The 17,479-nt window shown below is 40.3% G+C and overlaps 1 protein-coding gene across 6 annotated transcripts in view; it reads left to right on the top strand.

Moving 5' to 3' along the window:
* The first annotated feature begins 4,580 nt into the window (after window positions 1–4,580).
* ZFYVE16 (zinc finger FYVE-type containing 16) overlaps window positions 4,581–17,479 on the top strand; it is a 71,348-nt gene continuing 58,449 nt past the window's right edge. The window contains exons 1-2 of one of the 6 annotated variants that reach the window (XM_001136068.7): window positions 4,852–4,942; window positions 8,425–8,552. The gene's annotated coding sequence lies outside the window, so the exon portion shown is untranslated. Of the gene's footprint in view, window positions 4,671–4,805; window positions 4,943–8,424; window positions 8,553–17,479 lie in introns of those variants that run through there. The other 5 variants (XM_054684249.2, XM_009448950.5, XM_009448949.5 and 2 more) reach the window with 5 other exon arrangements.

Genomic DNA, 17,479 nt, shown 5'->3' with positions numbered 1-17,479 from the left:
TTGCTATGTCATTAATTTATTGTTTGTCATATATTTCTAAAGAACTCAGAAAAAATATTGGTTATTTGAGCTTTTTGACTTTATAACTTTAAGTAAATACAGTTGCTGTATTATATACAAGGATCTACAGCGATTATCTGAGCACCACAACTAAAACTTTCCTTAGAGAATTGAAAAGCCTCTCTCACAAGAACCAATACTAAATTATAGCACTTTGTACAAAAGGAGAATGGGCTGTTGAGAGTGTGTTCTTCAGTTTGCTGTTTTGATAAAGGCCTTGACCAGTAAGTGTTGCTGTACTTAACAAAGTAGTTATAACAGCCTGTACTTAACAAAGTAGTTATAACAGCAGGGAGAAATCCTGAACTTCAGGTTTTGTTTATGGATGAGCAACAATGTTCATACTGCGAGAACACCTGGTTTACTTATTAGATAAAGGCTGAAAACAGTAGGTGATCAATAAATGACAGCTATTTATAAAGTGGTTCTTAGTAATAAGTGATGATACGTGTGTCTGGTGCAACTGAACAATAGGAATGGAGCATTTTTCTGTGCCAGAGTACAACTGACCAGCTGTCTGCTCCATAAAACTGGTCATTGTAGATTTTTTCTCTCTAATCTAGTTAACTTTGGGTACTACTTGGTACAAAGTTTAATTTTCTTTGGTATAGGGCCTTATGTAGAAGTTCAAAACCCAGTTCTGAATTTCTGAACTCACATTTGTGCCGCTGTGGTCATCAGAAAAAAAAAAAAAAAAAAAAAAGGAACTGTTTACTAGGAATTGGAAGAAATATACTAGCTTTAAACCACTCACTGGCTAAATCAGGGTTTCTCAACCTTGGCACTGTTGATATTTTAGGCTGAAAACTTCTTTGTTGTTGGGGGTTGTCCTATGAATTGCAAGACATTTAGCAGCATCCCTGGCCTATATCTATTAGATATCAGTAGCATTCTTTCAGTGGTGACAACCAAAAATGCTTCCAGAGATTGTCAAACGTCCTCCAGGAGGCAAAATCACCCCTCACCTCCACAGAGAACTATTGGGCTAAAGTAGTAGTCATTGATTTGAACTTTGGTTTGTTGGTTGATTTCATCTATTTTTACTACTTTATAGATCTGAAGTTTTGTGGAACCCAAATTAAATACTCTTCCAAAGCATAATTAGGAAAGGTTATTATAATCCTAAACATCTACTAAAAGTATTGCAATTGCTTTGTTAGCAGATTAAATTTTTAGTAGACATTTGGCATTAAAAGGTAATCAAAGGCTACAAATTTTATATGAACAAACTTATTAATTCTCCTTAAAAAACAAAAACAGAAACAAAAACAAAGCAAACGAGTCTTCATATAGTGACAAACATGTGGAGTGGTCATCAAGTCCCTGTATCTTATTCTCAGTTTAGTAGACTAAGAAATTCAGTTTTAAAACGTATTTGCAAGTAATTGTGCTCCAGGGAACTTATACATGCATTAGCCAAATTCATAGGCTACTGATATAACAACATGAATGTAACTGATCAATTTATAAAAAGAAATATAACCATCAAGAATAGCAATTGTTAGGCTGGCACAGTGGCTAATGTCTGTAATCCCAGCACTTTGGGAGGTTGACTACCTGATTACCTGAATTTGAATTCTAATTGGGAGGATTGCTTGGGCCCAGAAGTTTGAGACCAGTATAGGCAACATAGTGAAACCTTGTCTCTAAAAAAATAAAAATAAAAATTATCTGGGCATGGTGATGCACGCCTGTGGTCCCAGCTACTCTGGAGGCTGAGGTAGGAGGATCACTTGGGCCCCAGGAGTTGGGGCTGCAGTGAGCCATGATCCAACCACTGCATTTCAGCCTGAGTGATATAGTAAGATCCTGTCAAAAAAAGAATAACAGTTATTCATCATTTACAGTCAGTGCTTCAGTTAAGTACTTTATGTGGATTATCTCAATCAATGTATTAGTTCTATTAGCATTTGACTACAGGAGCATCAAGCTTAGAAAATTTAGGCCACACAACTAATAGGTTATAGAATTAGAATTCAAATTCAGGTAATCAGACTCTAAAGACCATACTTGAAATGACAGGGGAAATGGATTCTTAGGTTTCCTGGTCAACTTATCACACTTGTTACATTAGAGGTTTTTTTCTTTTTCCCCAGAATATAAAGGTAATATATAGATGTTGTAGAAAATGTAGACTGTCCAGGATAATAACATCTACATTCTAATCAGATAGACATGACTACTATCAACATTTTGATATACTTTCTTCAGTCTTTTACATACATTGTATACTATAGCTGACCTCATACTACATAGGCAATGTTAAATATTTTTAAATATTTAAAATGTTTTTTCATGAGGTAATTTCCTCAGGCCATTAAAAATTCTTTGTAAACATAATTTTAATAGTTTTAATCACATACATGCAGTAATTATTTTAACCATTCTCTTAATGGTGGATTTTCGACTTTTATCAATTTACTTACTATGGTTAAGTATCTTTCCATAGAGATCTTCGTCTTCTGGACTACCTTCTTATAACTTCCAAAAGAGAAATGATCAAATTGGGTCATGTGAACACTCATAAGGTTCTTGGTATGATTTGACAAATAACTTTCCAAAATCTTTGTCCCAATTTATATCCCTCCCAGGGTGTAAGTGTCCACTTCACTCTTCTGTCACCAATCGAGTTTATTCACATTTTAAACAGATTGGGTAATTAGATGCCAGACAACCTCTTTTTTGTCTCTGTTTATTATTAATGACTTTGAATATTGATTGGTAAAATGTGTAGCAGGCATTTAAATTTCATATTTTGTGAACTGATCATTGTATATACTTTCCCCATTGATCTATTTAAGGTGTTTGTGTCTTTTTTCTATTCTCTTTACCCTCACACTTTACCATATAAATACTTCTGTCCCCAGTATGCATTTGTATATGTGAGTCTCTGCTACTAGACTGTGGTTCCCCATGGGCAGTGGCCCCATTTTATTTTATCTGTGAACAATGCCTAACACATAGTAGGAAAAAGGCATACTGTAGTTTGTAGAATTATTCTTAGGATTAAATGAGATAACGTAAGCAAAGCATCTAACACACTGTCACAAAGCAGATGCTCAATACACACATTACTTTAGGCAATCAAAAGTTTGGCTATTTCATTTTGTTGTTTAGGAAAACCAAGGTTAAAGATTAAGTATCTTTCAAAGATCAGGAACTATAGTTGTAAACTGCAGATTTAAGATGCGAACCCTGATTCTCAAATCTTTCATCACAAATCACATGTGGCTGGAATACTCGAAAAATTATAATTCTTGCAATTTTTTTTTTCTTTTTTGAGACGGAGTCTTGCTCTGTCACCCAGGCTGGAGTGTGGTGGCTCGATCTTAGCTCACTGTGACCTCTGCCTCCTGGGTTCATTCAATGGTCCTGATTGTCCTGCCTCAGCCTCCCAAGTAGCTGGGATTACAGGCGCCCGCCACCACACCCAGCTAATTTTTGTATTTTTAGTAGAGACGGAGTTTCACCATGTTGGCCAGATTGGTCTCGAACTCCTGACCTCAGGTGATCCGCCTGCCTCGGCCTCCCAAAGTGCTGGGATTACAGGCGTGAGCCACTGCGCCCGGCCAATTCTTGCGATTTTTGAAAGATCAGTATGAACTGTGAGCTGTTTAACCTTTGAGGAACTGCTTTTTCCCTGTATCTGTCTGTATCTGATCCCACATGTATGTCTCTTCCCTTGTTTTTATTTTTTATTTTTTTAGAGACACGGTCTGGTTCTGCTGCTCAGGCTGGAATGCAGTGTTGCCATCAGAGCTCACTGCAGCCTTGACCTCCTGGGCTTAAGTGATCCTCCCACTTCAGACTCCCAGCCAGTAGCTGGGACTACAGGCACACGCCAACACGCCTGGCTAATTTTTTCATTTTCATTTTTAGTAGAGACAGGGTCTTGCTATGTTGCCCAGGCCTGTCTGGAACTCTTGACTTCAAGCGATCCTCCCGCCTCGGCCTCCCAAAGTGCTGGGATTACAGGTGTGAGCCACCGCGCCGGGTCTCATTTAAATTTATAGGAAACTTGTGGTAAAAATAGCAAAACTCAACAAGCAAATATACATCAAGTGAGTGACATTTTATTTCTACATCAGATAAGTCAGCTTTTGCTTTTAGACAGGGAGACAGCTGTTCTACCAGCCGCTTTAAAATAAAAATGCAGAACTAACGCAGCGAAGGGAAGGAAAGTGTGGCTGGGAATGTCCAGTCAGTTGGAGGGGCTTGGAGCTCGGGGTTGGCTGGGAGCATTTTTATTGCTGCCGGGAGGAGGAAGGGGAAGCGGGGGAAGCGGGGGAGGCGGGGGGGCAGCGTGTTGTAAAATCAGTTTGAAGTAAACAAAAAGTTATGTTTTCCGAGGGGCCAGCAGCGCGGAGGGCAGGCCTAGCCCGCTGCCGGGAAGGCGGGTCTGTCCAGTAGAGACCGGAACGCCGCGCAGGCTCAGCAAAGGGCTAAGGCTGGAGCCGGGGAAGCTGCCTCTAGGTTAGCGAAGGGTAAAGGAAGTCAGACACTGACGCGAGTGGCCTCCCGATCCCGCAGTCGAGTGGAAAACCGAGTCCCGACCTAAGGCCGAATCATCGGGCGTCCCCGTCACCCAACAACCCACTCAGGCACTTCCGGTAAGAAATCGAGTGCCCTTGGCTCAGAACCTGCGTCGTAGTGCGCAAGCGCCCCGGGCCTGGAGACGGCCGCGGATGCCGAGGGAGGGGGCGTGTGAGCCGAAGAGGAAAGCGTCCTCTGCGCCTGCGCTCTCTGCGCTGCCCGGTGGGGCGGGGAAAGAAGCCCTGAGCCGGGATCTGGCACTCCCAGGACTCCCGGCCGGGGTCGCTCTTCACTCCTCAGCGCGACGTCGTGTCGAGTTCCCAAAAAGCTCCGCAGGGGCTGTAGGGAGGTAAGAGCCCCCCGTGACCGGTCGTCTCGGCCTCCCCTCAGCCCTGCTGTTCCCACAGGGGGGCGGGGTGACCGATGGACCCGCCGACCTGGGCGCTGGGTCTGGCCCTCTTCCTCTGGGGACAGAGCCTGGGCCCCGACCGATTCCTTTTCCGAGCCCCCGGAGCTGGCCGGGGAACCCAGGCCCTCCAATCTGATGTCCCCTCCTGGAGCCTGAAGGGCCAGACCGGACTGGACCGGGAGGGCAATCACGGCGGCTGTTTGCCCGGTTCCCCGCTCCCGGGCCGCCGGAGTGTTCGGCGCTCCTGGGGGAGAGACCCCAGCGGACGGAGGGAGAAGCGTCCTGGCGCCGCCGTCCCGCCTGGGGAGGGGCTGCGACTGCGGAGGGGACTGTGGTTCTTCAGGAGTGGCAGAGGCTCGGTCCCCGCAGAGGAGTCTCATCGCCGCCGGTGCTCTCGCACTGCCCATTCCCGCACCCATGCATTTTCTCTTGGTTAGAGACCAGAAGGATGCAGTGGCCGTCTTTCCCGCTGCCTTTCCTTTGGTACTTTTGAGAACTCCAAAAGAGGACCTTATTTTTAACTCATTTGTACTACCGTGATTGCAAATATTATGTTCCAGACTAAGGATGTTCTTTCTTGTTAGTTTGACTTGTATGAAAACCAGTCCATACATTTGATATTAAGTTAATCTTTTCAATTCAAAAAATAGGCACTTTGTTGATTCAATCAGATTCCTCCATTTATTCACTTGAGCTTGTCGTCTCTTGAGTTGGCGGGAGTTTAATGGTTTAATCCAGTAGAACTATATATAATTTTTCGCCTAATTTCTTCCTTTTTTTCCTCTCCTGGATATTAAACCGCATGCTTAGTGGCAAAAATTGAAAAAATAGAATAAAGAATAAGGAAAAATGATCAATCATAATTCCACCATGTAATAGTAATCAATTACTTATAATATTTTGACTTTTTTCCTTTGAGTCTTTTTTTTCCCCTGTGCATTTTCTTGAGATGAGATTTTATATCGTTGGATTGTCTGCTTTCCTTGATTTAAATTACGTTGTAAGCATTTCCCCATGTTTTTAAAAAGCTTCATAAAAATGACTTCTTGATTATACATGAGCAAAGTATCTTTTGAAACAGTTATATTACAGATAAAGCCAAATCCGCATTAATTATCCTCAATCATAATGTTACATGATAGAATAGTGCTACAGTTCATTTAACATTATGATTGGGGATAATTACGCTTAAAAATTATTGAGGACCAATAGAGTTTTTGGTTCCTAATGCTGCAGTATATTTACCATTTTGGAAATTAAAACTCAGAAAATTGAAAATGTTTTATTCATTTAAAAATCACAGACTCATGTATTAAATAATTTTTTAGTGAAAAGTAACCATTTTCTAAAACAAAACTTAGACGAGGAGCGTGGCATTGTTTCAAATTTTTGCCAATCACTTTAATGTCTGGCATTATAGAAGACAGCTGGATTTTCATGTTTGCTTCTGTTCAGTCTGTTGTGCTATCTGGTTTAGGTTGAAGCATATGAAGAAAACACCAGCCTTGAACAGATATGTAGCAGGAAAAGCGAGGATCTTACAAGCCTGCTGAAAGGCTCCTGGGGACATCCAGGGGTCCTGAGACCACAGTTTGAGAAAGCTGATTTAACCATTTTTGGATTGGTGGGCTGTTAGGTTGTTTAAAATTTTTACACTGTTACAACCCTTGCAACAGTGAAAGTTCTTTGTGATGTTTTCTGGTGTATGCGTGCTAGTGTTTTTCTGTAAGTAGAATTGCTAGGTCATAGAGTTTTGCTTTTTTTTAAGTTTGTTAAACACATTACTTTTGATGCCTGTATAATTTGCTTTTGTGCACTAATATTGGTGTTTAGATTGTTTCAACTAATGATTTGGTGAAATATCTTTGCATGTTTTTAGTTGTTTTGAATTATTTTCTTTTTGAGGGGGCTGGGGGGAGTCCAGTAAAAACCAGACAACTGCCAGATACATTCTAAGAGAGCTTTAACACATGGATTCTTTTCTAAAATTTCTAAAAAGATAATTGTTAGATCAAATATTAGGAATCTTTTTCAGGCTATTGGTACATATTGTCACATTGTTTTCATGGGAGATAGTACCAGTTTGTTTCCTGTCAGCAGTGTCTGACATGCTTTAAAAAAAAAATCACACCCTTACCAACATCGAGTACTTTTATTATTTTAAAAAATTGTTTCAATTTAGCAGGCAATAAATGGTATATGTTCTAATTCTCATTACTTGGATAGTGCACTGAATAATTTTCATAATCTTACTAGTTGTTGATGTTATTTGCTCGTTTATAGTCCAGTATCCAAGTGTTTTTCTAACACATTTTTATCTTCTTAAATATATTGTAAGGAAACGTGCTGTACTTTGTTTGTTTGTTTTTTAAGACAGAGTCTCGCCCTTTCGCCAGGCTGGAGTGCAGTGGCGTGATCTCGGCTCACTGTAACCTCTGCCTCCCGGGTTCAAGGGATTCTCCTGCCTCAGCCTCCTGAGTAGCTGGGACTACAGGCATGCGCCCCCATGCCCAGCTAATTTTTGTAGTTTAGTAGAGACAGGGTTTCACCATGTTGGCCAGGATCGTCTCGATCTCCTGACCTTGTGATCCGCCTGCCTCGGCCTCCCAAAGTGCTGGGATTGCAGGTACGAGCCACCTCACCCGACCTTAGGAAACGTGCTGTACTTTTTTTTAAAGGAAAACAACAAAATTATGTTTTCTCTGTTTACAAGCGCACATGCCTCTTTTTTTTTTTAATTTATTTTATTTTTATTGATTTATTTTTTTTAGGTGGAGTCTCGCTGTGTCGCCAGGCTGGAGTGCAGTGGCACCATCTCGGCTCACTGCAACCTCCGCCTCCTGGGGTTCAAGCGATTCTCCTGCTTTAGCCTCCCAAGTAGCTGGGGCTACAGGCACGTGCCACCACGCCCAGCTAATTTTTTTTTTTTTTTGTATTTTTAGTAGAGACGGGGTTTCACCATGTTGGCCAGGATGATCTCGATCTCTTGACCTTGTGATCTGCCCACCTCAGCCTCCCAAAGTGCTGGGATTACAGGCATGAGCCACCACGCTGGCCAAGTATATGCTTATAAAAAAAAAGTAAAATAGTATGAAGACATATCATGTAGCTCTGAAAGGCTTACATAATCCCATTCCTAGATTTATAGTATTACTAACATCATTAATGTTTGTTCCTTCATATTTTTTTACTATGCATTTGTTAATTTTTTTTACAACTTATTTGTAAAAATAGGTTTGCACTATGCATAAAGTTTTGTGATTTGATTTTCTTTCATTTAACATTATATGTTGGATATTTTTCTACTGAAGTACATATAACTGGTCAAAGTTTTATCCTGGGTGGTTTTAGGAACATGAGTTGTGATCTTTAGTTATCTGATGGCAGGCTCTTGTCCTCTTCTAAATATATTCTCTTCCTAGGTGATCTCATCCATTAACAGCTGTGTGTTGCCAGTTCCCAAATCTTTATCTATCTCAGACTTCTCTCCTGCATTCCAGATTCTTATATTCAACTGCCTTTTGGATATCTCTCCCAGGATGTTCTCAAGGTACTTCAAACGGTCCAAACGTGAACTCATGTTTTCCCTTAATCCTGCTCCTCTTTGTATTGCCTGTCATGGTCAGTGGCACCACCATCTACCCTAGCCACTCATGGTGGAAACCTGGCACTAATCCAGCTTTCTCCCTTGCTTTCAGTCTCCAAAACTTCTCATTATTTTGCCACTTTTATTTCATTTTATTATTTTTATTTGAGACAGGATCTCACTCTGTTGTCCAGGCTGGTCTCAAATTCCTGGGCTCAAGCTAATCCTCCCACCTCAGGCTCTGGAGTAGCTGAGACCACAGGCGGGCATCACCATGCCTGGCTCATTTTAGCCACCTTTATATGTATTTCCTTTTTTTCTCCACTGCATTATCTCAGCTCAGGCCTTCATCTCTTACCTTAACCATTTTAGGTGTCTCCTTACTATTGGTTTTGTTGGTTTTCTGGTTAATCTTCCATGTTACTGCCAATTTTTGTAATCATGAAGAGATTTTTAAAAACCATTTTATTGTAAATATTACGAAGATTTTTTCTTAAATTTAAAAATATATAAATAGCCAAGTGAGTAAAAATACTACCTAAAATAAGTTATATGTATACATAAATAAACCTATTTTAAAAGGGAGTGTATCTTATATTTCTTTTATGTCTCATACTGAATATGGTAGATTATTGGCACAAAAAGTACATACTGATTGATTGAAATGGGACATATACACAGCTTAATGAGATTTCATGTTAAAACATTTCAGTATACCGTATTTACATTGTCATATCATACCTTTTACAAATTATATTATCTTTTTTTATATCTTTCTTGGCACCTGAAATTACATAATGCTTAGTAGAACATTGCTATATAGATAGGAATGTTTTGTAAATATATGTTATTTAATGAATTCCATAATTTATTTCTAAAAAATTCTCTGGCTTTTGCTAATAAGAAACTATTTCTAGACCTTTCAGTTTCTGTGCTTAATTTGTTAAATACATCCTGTATTCAGAGTTCCGTTACTACTACTTTTTACTATTATGTTTATTTTAAATTTAATGTTTATATTTATCAAAGGGATACCTGTACATAAACAGTCAAATAGTACTTCAAGGATTATAATGAAAAACTGTCTGGGTGTGGTGGCTCACGCCTGTAATCCCAGTACTTTGGGAGGCTGAGGCAAGAGGATCACATCAGCCCAGGAGTTTGAGACCATTCTGGGCAACATAGTGAGACCTTGTCTCCACAAAAAATAAACAAAATTAGCTGGGTTGTGGGGCACACACCTGTTGTTCCATTTACTTGGAAGGCTGAGGTGGGAGGATCGCTTGAGCCCAGCACGTGGAGGCTATAGTGAGCTAATATCGTGCCACTGCAGTCCAACTTGCGCAACAGAGTGAGACCCTGTCTCAGAAAAGAAGAGAGGGCTGGGTGCGGTGGCTCATGCCTGTAATCCCAGCACTTTGGGAGGCTGAGGCAGGAGGATCACCTGAGGTCGGGAGTTCGAGACCAGCCTGACCAATATGGAGAAACCCCATCTCTACTAAAAATACAAAATTAGCCGGGCATGGTGGCGCATGCCTGTAATCCCAGCTACTTGGGAGGCTGAGGCAGGAGAATCGCTTGAACCTGGGAGGCAGAGGTTGCAGTGAGCTGAGATCGTGCTATTGCACTCCAGCTTGGGCAACAAGATTGAAACTTCATCTCAAAAAAAAAAAAAAGAAAAAAAAGAAAGAGAAAAACAACAATCTTCTGCCCCAGTCCTTCTCACCCCTGAATCCCACTCTCCAGAAGCAGTCTTTCTCAATCAGTGCTTTCTGTCTGAATCACTGAACAAGAAAAATGATTTGAGCAACTATTTTCTTAATTCTCCCAAAGAGGGTAGGTAGCTAATAATATGATGGATGCATAGGAGAGAAGTTAGTTTATTACATAAAATAGAAGCCTTAGGGCATTAAAGATTAATTCTCTCGCCGAACCTTAATTGAGAAAGGCTGCTCCAGAGTCAGTGACTTCAATTCCTTATCACTTCCAGTTTTTTAAAATGACATATTTAGATATATGGCGATATCCCCTCCCCATTCCCATCCTAATGCAATTTGAGGTATAGTTTACTCATTTCCTATTACAGAAGATGGGAGTTTAGGTTTTTTGTACCAACTCCTACCTTTAAACACTGCATTTCACTTCCCCTCTCCCCTCTGTATTCCCAAATTAGTTATATGTTAACTTTTAGTTATTTGGTGTTTACCTCATTTTAACTATGTAAATATTGTATGTAGCTGAACAAGGTAAGTGTGAGGTTATTTCCTTTCTTGTATAATTTTTGTTTTTCCTAGTTAATAATTATCTTAATTCTTTTGTACATGTACCTTTTATATTTCTTTATAAATAAATGTTTTATATCTTTTTAATGTGTCTTTTGTATTCTTTATTTGATATATTAATCTCTTGAACCAGATACATCAGTCTCCTCTCAGTAGATTCAAACACATCTGATAATCTGTTTTGCAACATCTTTCCTGCCTCCATCTTGATGGGTTGCTCTCTAGGCCTGTTGCACAACTCTCTTCCTGGACTGCCCTTTTACAGTCATCTGTGAATTTGTCTCTTCTGTGTGGGTAGCCTCTTTTTCTTGGATTTCAGGTTTTCCTTTTTCTTGGTGTCTCCCTTATATTGGCAGAGTATGTTTTTGAGTAGCTTCCTGAGAGAGACAGAATGGGATGCACATATTTTGGGTTCTTGCATGATCAACCAATTTTTTATTTAACCCTCACATTTATGATAACCAATCCTTTGATTGTGACCTGTTATATCTCTTTGGAAGCGTTTATATTTATTCAACAAGTATGTATTGAGCACATTTTATGTGCCGGGCACTGGTCAAGACATTTTGAATATATAGGTGAACAAAAATACAAGATTCATGTCCTTATAGAGCTTAAATTCAGGGAGGGAGGAGTTGTTCAACAGCAAATATAATAAATAAATTATACAAAACATTGGGAGTTTGTAAAGTAAATAACTGCTTTAGAAAAGAGAAAAAAGAGCAGGCTGGGGTGGGAAGTTCAGGAATGTTGGGGAAAGGAGAGGTAGGGGATGCAGACTGTAGTATTAAATGGGGTGATCCTCCCATCAACCATTCAGGTATTCTGAAATTTCACAATGATGTTGGTTGGTAAGAGTTTTTCATTCATGTGTTGGGCCCCAAATGGGCCCTTTCCATTTGGAGACCATATCCGTGGTTTATTTGACAGTTTCTTCTTTCCCTCCCTTCCTTCTTTCTGGACTTCTTTTATTAGAATATTAAACCTCATTAGATTGATTCTCTAATTTCTAATATTTTCTCTCCTGTTTTCTATCCCTTTCTTTCTGTTCTGTTTTCTGGGATATTTTCTCAACTTTATTTTGTAACACCTTGATTGCATTTTTAAAAATAAACATTTTATTTTGGAACAGTTTTAGATTTACAGAATTATTGCAGACAGTATAGAGTTCCTATATACTCCATACCCAGTTTATTATTAACATCTTAGATTAATATGGTACATTTGTTATAATTAGTGAACTAGTATTGATACTTTATTAACTAAAGGCTATACTTTATTCACATTTCCTCATTTTTCCTCTAATATGCTTTTTCTGTTCCAGGATCCCATCCAGGATACCACATTACATTGAGTAGTCCTGTCTCCTTAGGCACCTCTTGATTGTGATAGTTCTCAGACATTCCTTGTTTTTGATGCTCTTGAAAGTTTTGAGGATTACTGCTCAGATGTTTTGTAGAATGTCAGTTGGGATTTGTCTCATGTTTTTCTCGTTATTATATTGGGGTAATGTGTTTCGGAGAGAAAGACAACAGAGATAAAGTACAATTTTCATCAATACATACTGTCAGTGTGACTTGCCACTTTTCTTTTTTTTTTGAGATGGAGTCTCCCTCTATCGCCCAGGCTGGAGTGCAGTGGTGCGATCTCAGCTCACTGCAACCTCTGCCTACCGGGTTCAAGCGATTCTCCTGCCTCAGCCTCTTGAGTAGCTGGGATTACAGGCACGTGCCACCACACCCGGCTAATTTTTGTATTTTTGGTAGAGACGGGGTTTCGCCATGTTGATTAGGCTGGTCTCCAACTCTTGACCTTGTGATCTGCCCGCCTCAGCCTCCCAAAGTGCTGGGATTACAGGCGAGAGCCACCACGCCCGGCCAACTTGCCACTTTTAATGTTAACCTTGATCACTTGACTTGAGGTAATGTTTGTTAGGTTTCTTCACTTTGAAGTTAGTATTTTCTTTTTTTCTCCCTTTCTGTATTCTTTACTAGAATGTCACTGTGCGCTGCACACTTAAGGAATGGGGAGTTCTACTTCCTTGAGAGCAAAGAGTCTAAATAAATTATTTGGATTTTTTTTTTATTTTTTTGCATGGGAGATTTGTCTTTTCCCCAATTATTTATTCAATCATTTACTTACGTCAGTATGAACACATAGATTTTTTTTTTTTTTTTTTTTTTTTTGAGAAAAAGTCTCGCTCTGTTGCCCAGGCTGGAGTGCAGTGGCGTGATCTCGGCTCACTGCAACCTCCGCCTCCTGGGTTCAAGTGATTCTCCTGCCTCAGCCTCACAAGTAGCTGGGATTATAGGCACGCAGCACCATGCCTGGCTAAATTTTGTGTTTTTAGTAGAGACGGGGTTTCACCATGTTGGCCAGGATGGTCTCGATCTCTTGACCTCAGGTGATCGCCCGCCTCAGCCTCCTAAAGTGCTGGGATTACAGGTGAGAGACACTGCGCCCAGCCGATTTTTTTTTTTTTTTTTAATGTGTTGGGTTATACTTCAGTACTGCTCTTTTATTTTGTCCCAGCTTTGGCCATTGGGAGCTGTTTCACTTGGGTCTTGTATCTCTTTGACATACTCCCATTGTTGTATGTGTGTACATCAACTTTTACTTTCTGGCATTACAAGATGCTCTGTGCTCATTTTGTTTATTTCCTGCCCTAGTTTTAGAAACAGCCATTTTTCCAAGGAGACTTGGTTCCTTTTGTTGGAGAATTTTATTAGAAACCAAGATCTGGGTGCTAAGTATGTTCGTTGCCCCTGAGATGTTATTGCTTCTAGGCCCTCTAAGCTGACAAACACAAGGAGATATGTTAGTATATGTGTTTATACTAACCTGTATTACACATATCTGTAAATATTTCTATGTGTGACCATCGGTATCCATATTAAGCTGAACATGAATTTATATTGATGTCTTCAGTTCAAATCCATTACCATATAGATTATTTTATCTTCCTCCCCTGCCATAACCTCCTCCTTCAACAGGGAGAAACTTGGCTTCCACGATCAGTCGTCCATTTACTTACTTGTTCAATTTCAGTATACAGATATAGTGATTTCAGAATTGTTAACCTGTACCACCATGGAAAACGACTTTATCAACTAGGATAGAGTGCCTGTCTTTTCTTTCTTTAGTCTTACATATTCCACTCGTTTCCAAAGGTCAGCACCTTATTCCTACGTCCCCTGTGATGAGGTTGTTTCATACATTTGGAATATAGTTAGACTTTTTGTCGCAGTCTGCATGTCAATTTAGGATCCCCCATTCTCCTAAATAATTTTTTGAAAATTTGCATGTTGAGGTTTATTCTTTGTGCTTTGAAGTTATATGGGTATTAACATGATTATCTTATATTCACCATTACTACCCTAAAAAGTCTGTGCTTCACATATCCAACTCTCCCCCACTTTAAACCACTGGCTATCATTGGTGTTTTACTGTCTCTGTAGTTTTACCTTTTCTAGAATGTTACATAATTAGAATCATGTAGTATGTAAATTCTTTCACTTGGCAGTATACATTAAGATTCACTCGTGTTTTTGTGGCTTGATAGCTTCTTTCTTTATATCACTGAATAATATTCCATTGGATAGATGTGTGATGGTTTGTTTATCCAAATACCTAATGAAGTACATCTTGATTGCTTCCAGTTTTTGGCAGTTATGAATAAACCTGTTTATATGCATTCACATCCAAGTTATTGTGTGAATGTAAATTTTCAAATCAGATGAGTAAATACCTAGTAGCATGATTGCTGGATTATATGGTAGTATTAAGTTTTGTAAGAGACCGCCAAATAGTCTTCCGAAGCAGCTATACCATTTTGCATTCTCACTGGCAATAATAAGATTTTCTCTTGTTTGGCATTGTCACAGTGACATTCTAGTAGATGTGAAGTGGATATCTCATTGTTCTAATCTGCAGTTCCCTAAAGACAAATGATGTTCAGCATTTTTCATATTCTTATTTTCCATCCTTATATCTTCTTTGGTAAGATGTCCATTCAGAACTTTTGCCAATTTTAAAATTGGATTGTTTTCTTTCTTCTTTTCCTTGTCTTTCACTTTTTGCCTTTTCTCTCCTTTTCTTTCCTTTTCCCTCTTCTCTCCTCTTTCTCCTCTCCTCTCTCCTTTCTCTTCTCCTCTCCTCTTTCCTTTCCCCTCCTCTTTGCTCTTTCTTTTCCCTTCCCTTCTCCTCCCCTCCCTTCCCCTCCCCTCCCCTGCCCTCCCCTCCCCTGCCCTCCCCTGCCCTCCCCCTCCTTTCTTTTCGACAGGGTCTGACTCTGTTGCCCAGGCTGGAGTGCAGTAGCACACTCATACCTCACTGTAACCTTCAACTCCTGGGCTCAAGCTATCCTCCCATCTGAGCCTCTCAAGTAGCTAGAACTATAGGTATGCACCCCCACACCTAACTAATTTTTAATTTTTTTCTTAGAGATGAGGTTTCTCTATGTTGCCCAGGCTGGTCTTGAACTCCTGGCCTCAAGTGAACTTCCCACCTCAGCTTCTTAAAGTGCTGGGATTACAGGTGTGAGCCACTGTGCCTGGCCTTGGATTTTCTTCTTGTCAAATTTTAAGAGTTCTTTATAGAGTTTTAGATACAAGTCCTTAATCAGATAGGTGTTTTGCAGATATTCCAGTCTATGGCTTGTCTTCTTATTCTCTTAACAGTATCTTTTGCAGAGTGCAAGTTTTACATTTTAATAAGATCAAATTTACCATTTTTTTCTTTCGTGGATCATGGTACTGGTATTGTATTTAAAAACTCCTCACCAAACCCAAGGTTATGTAGATTTTCTCCTGTGTTTTCCTGAAGAAATTTTACAATTTTGAATGTTAAGTTTAGGTTACCCACTTTGAATATGTTTTTATATAAGGTATAATGTCTGTGTCTAGGTTCATATTTTTCATAGAGATGTCCAGTTTTTTCAGTACCTGTTATTGAAAAGACTGTCCATTCTCCATTGAATTGCCTTTGCTCCTTTGTCAAAGATCAGTTCACTATATTTGTGTGGGTTTTTTTGGGGGGGTCTTTTTTTTTTTTATGCAAGGTCTCACTCTGTTGCCCAGGCTACAGTGCAGTGGTGTAATCATGGCTCTCTGCAGCCTCAGCCTCCCTGGTTTCAGCTGATTCTCCCACCTCAGCCTCCCAAGTAGCTGGGACTACAGGCGCATGGCACCATGTCCAGCTTATTTTTTATGTTTTGTGGAGACAGAGTTTCTCCATGTTGCCCTGGCCGGTCTCGAACTCCTGGGCTCCAGCATTCTGCCTGCCTCCGCCTCCCAAGTGCTGGGATTATAGGCGTGAGCCAACCATGCCTGGCCATTTCTGGGGTCTATTCTGTTTTATTGATCTACGTGTCTGTTCTCTTGCCAATACCAAATTGCCCTGATTACTAGAACCTTCTTGTGCATCTTTAAATTAGGTAGTGTGAGTCCTCCAACTTTGTTCTCCAGTATCACTTTAGCTATTCTAGATTCTTTGTCTTTTCTTATTTTTATTTTTAGTAGAGACAGGGTTTTACCATGTTGGCCAGGCTGGTCTCGAACTCTTGACCTCATGATCCGCCTACCTCAGCCTCCCAGAGTGCTGGGATTACTGGCATGAGCCACTGCGCCTGGCTGATTCTTTCTCTTTTCATATAAACTTCAGGATTAGTTTCTTGAGGCCTACAGAGTAGTTTGCTAGGATTTTAGTTGGGATTGCACAAGAATCTAGAGATCAGGTTGGGAAGAATTCATATCTTTGGTTTTTTTTTGTTTTGTTTTATTTTTTTGAGACAGAGTCTCACTCTGTCACCCAGGCTGGAGTGCAGTGGTGTGATCTTGGCTTACTGCAACATCCGCCTCCCGGGTTCAAGCGATTCTCCTGCCTCAGCCTCCTGAGTAGCTGGGATTACAGGTACACTCCACCACGCCTGGCTAATTTTTGTATTTTTAGTAGAGACGGGGTTTCACCATGTTGGTCAAGCTGGTCTTGAACTCCTGACCTCGTGATCTGCCCACCTTGGCCCCCCCAAAGTGCTGGGATTACAGGCGTGAGCCAGCGCGCCTGGCTTTTTTTTTTTCTTTTGTGACAGAGTTTAGCTCTGTCACCCAGGCTGGAGTGCAGTGGCACAATCTCAGTTCACTGGAACTTCTGCCTCCCAGGTTCAAGGGATTCTTTTGCCTCAGCCTCCTGAGTAACTGGGATTATAGGCGTGCACCACCACGCCCAGCTAATTTTTATTTTTATTATTATTTCTTATTATACTTTAAGTTCTAGGGTACATGTGCACAACGTGCAGGTTTGTTAACATATGTATACATGTCCCATGTTGGTGTGCTGCATCCATTAACTCATCATTTACATTAGGTATATCTCCTAATGCTATCCCTCCCACATCTCCCCACACCACGACAGGCCCTGGTGTGTGATGTTCCCCTTCCTGTGTCCAAGTGTTCTCATTGTTCAATTCCCATCTATGAGTAAGAACATGCGGTGTTTGGTTTTTTGTCCTTGCGATAGTTTGCTGAGAATGATGGTTTCCAGCTTCATCCATGTCCCTACAAAGGACATGAACTCATCCTTTTTTATGGCTGCATAGTATTCCATGGTGTA

This window comes from Pan troglodytes, chromosome 4 (genome assembly GCF_028858775.2).
Source record: "Pan troglodytes isolate AG18354 chromosome 4, NHGRI_mPanTro3-v2.0_pri, whole genome shotgun sequence".
NCBI classification, from domain to species: Eukaryota; Metazoa; Chordata; class Mammalia; order Primates; family Hominidae; genus Pan; species Pan troglodytes.
This window is presented reverse-complemented; position numbering and strand designations above follow the sequence as displayed.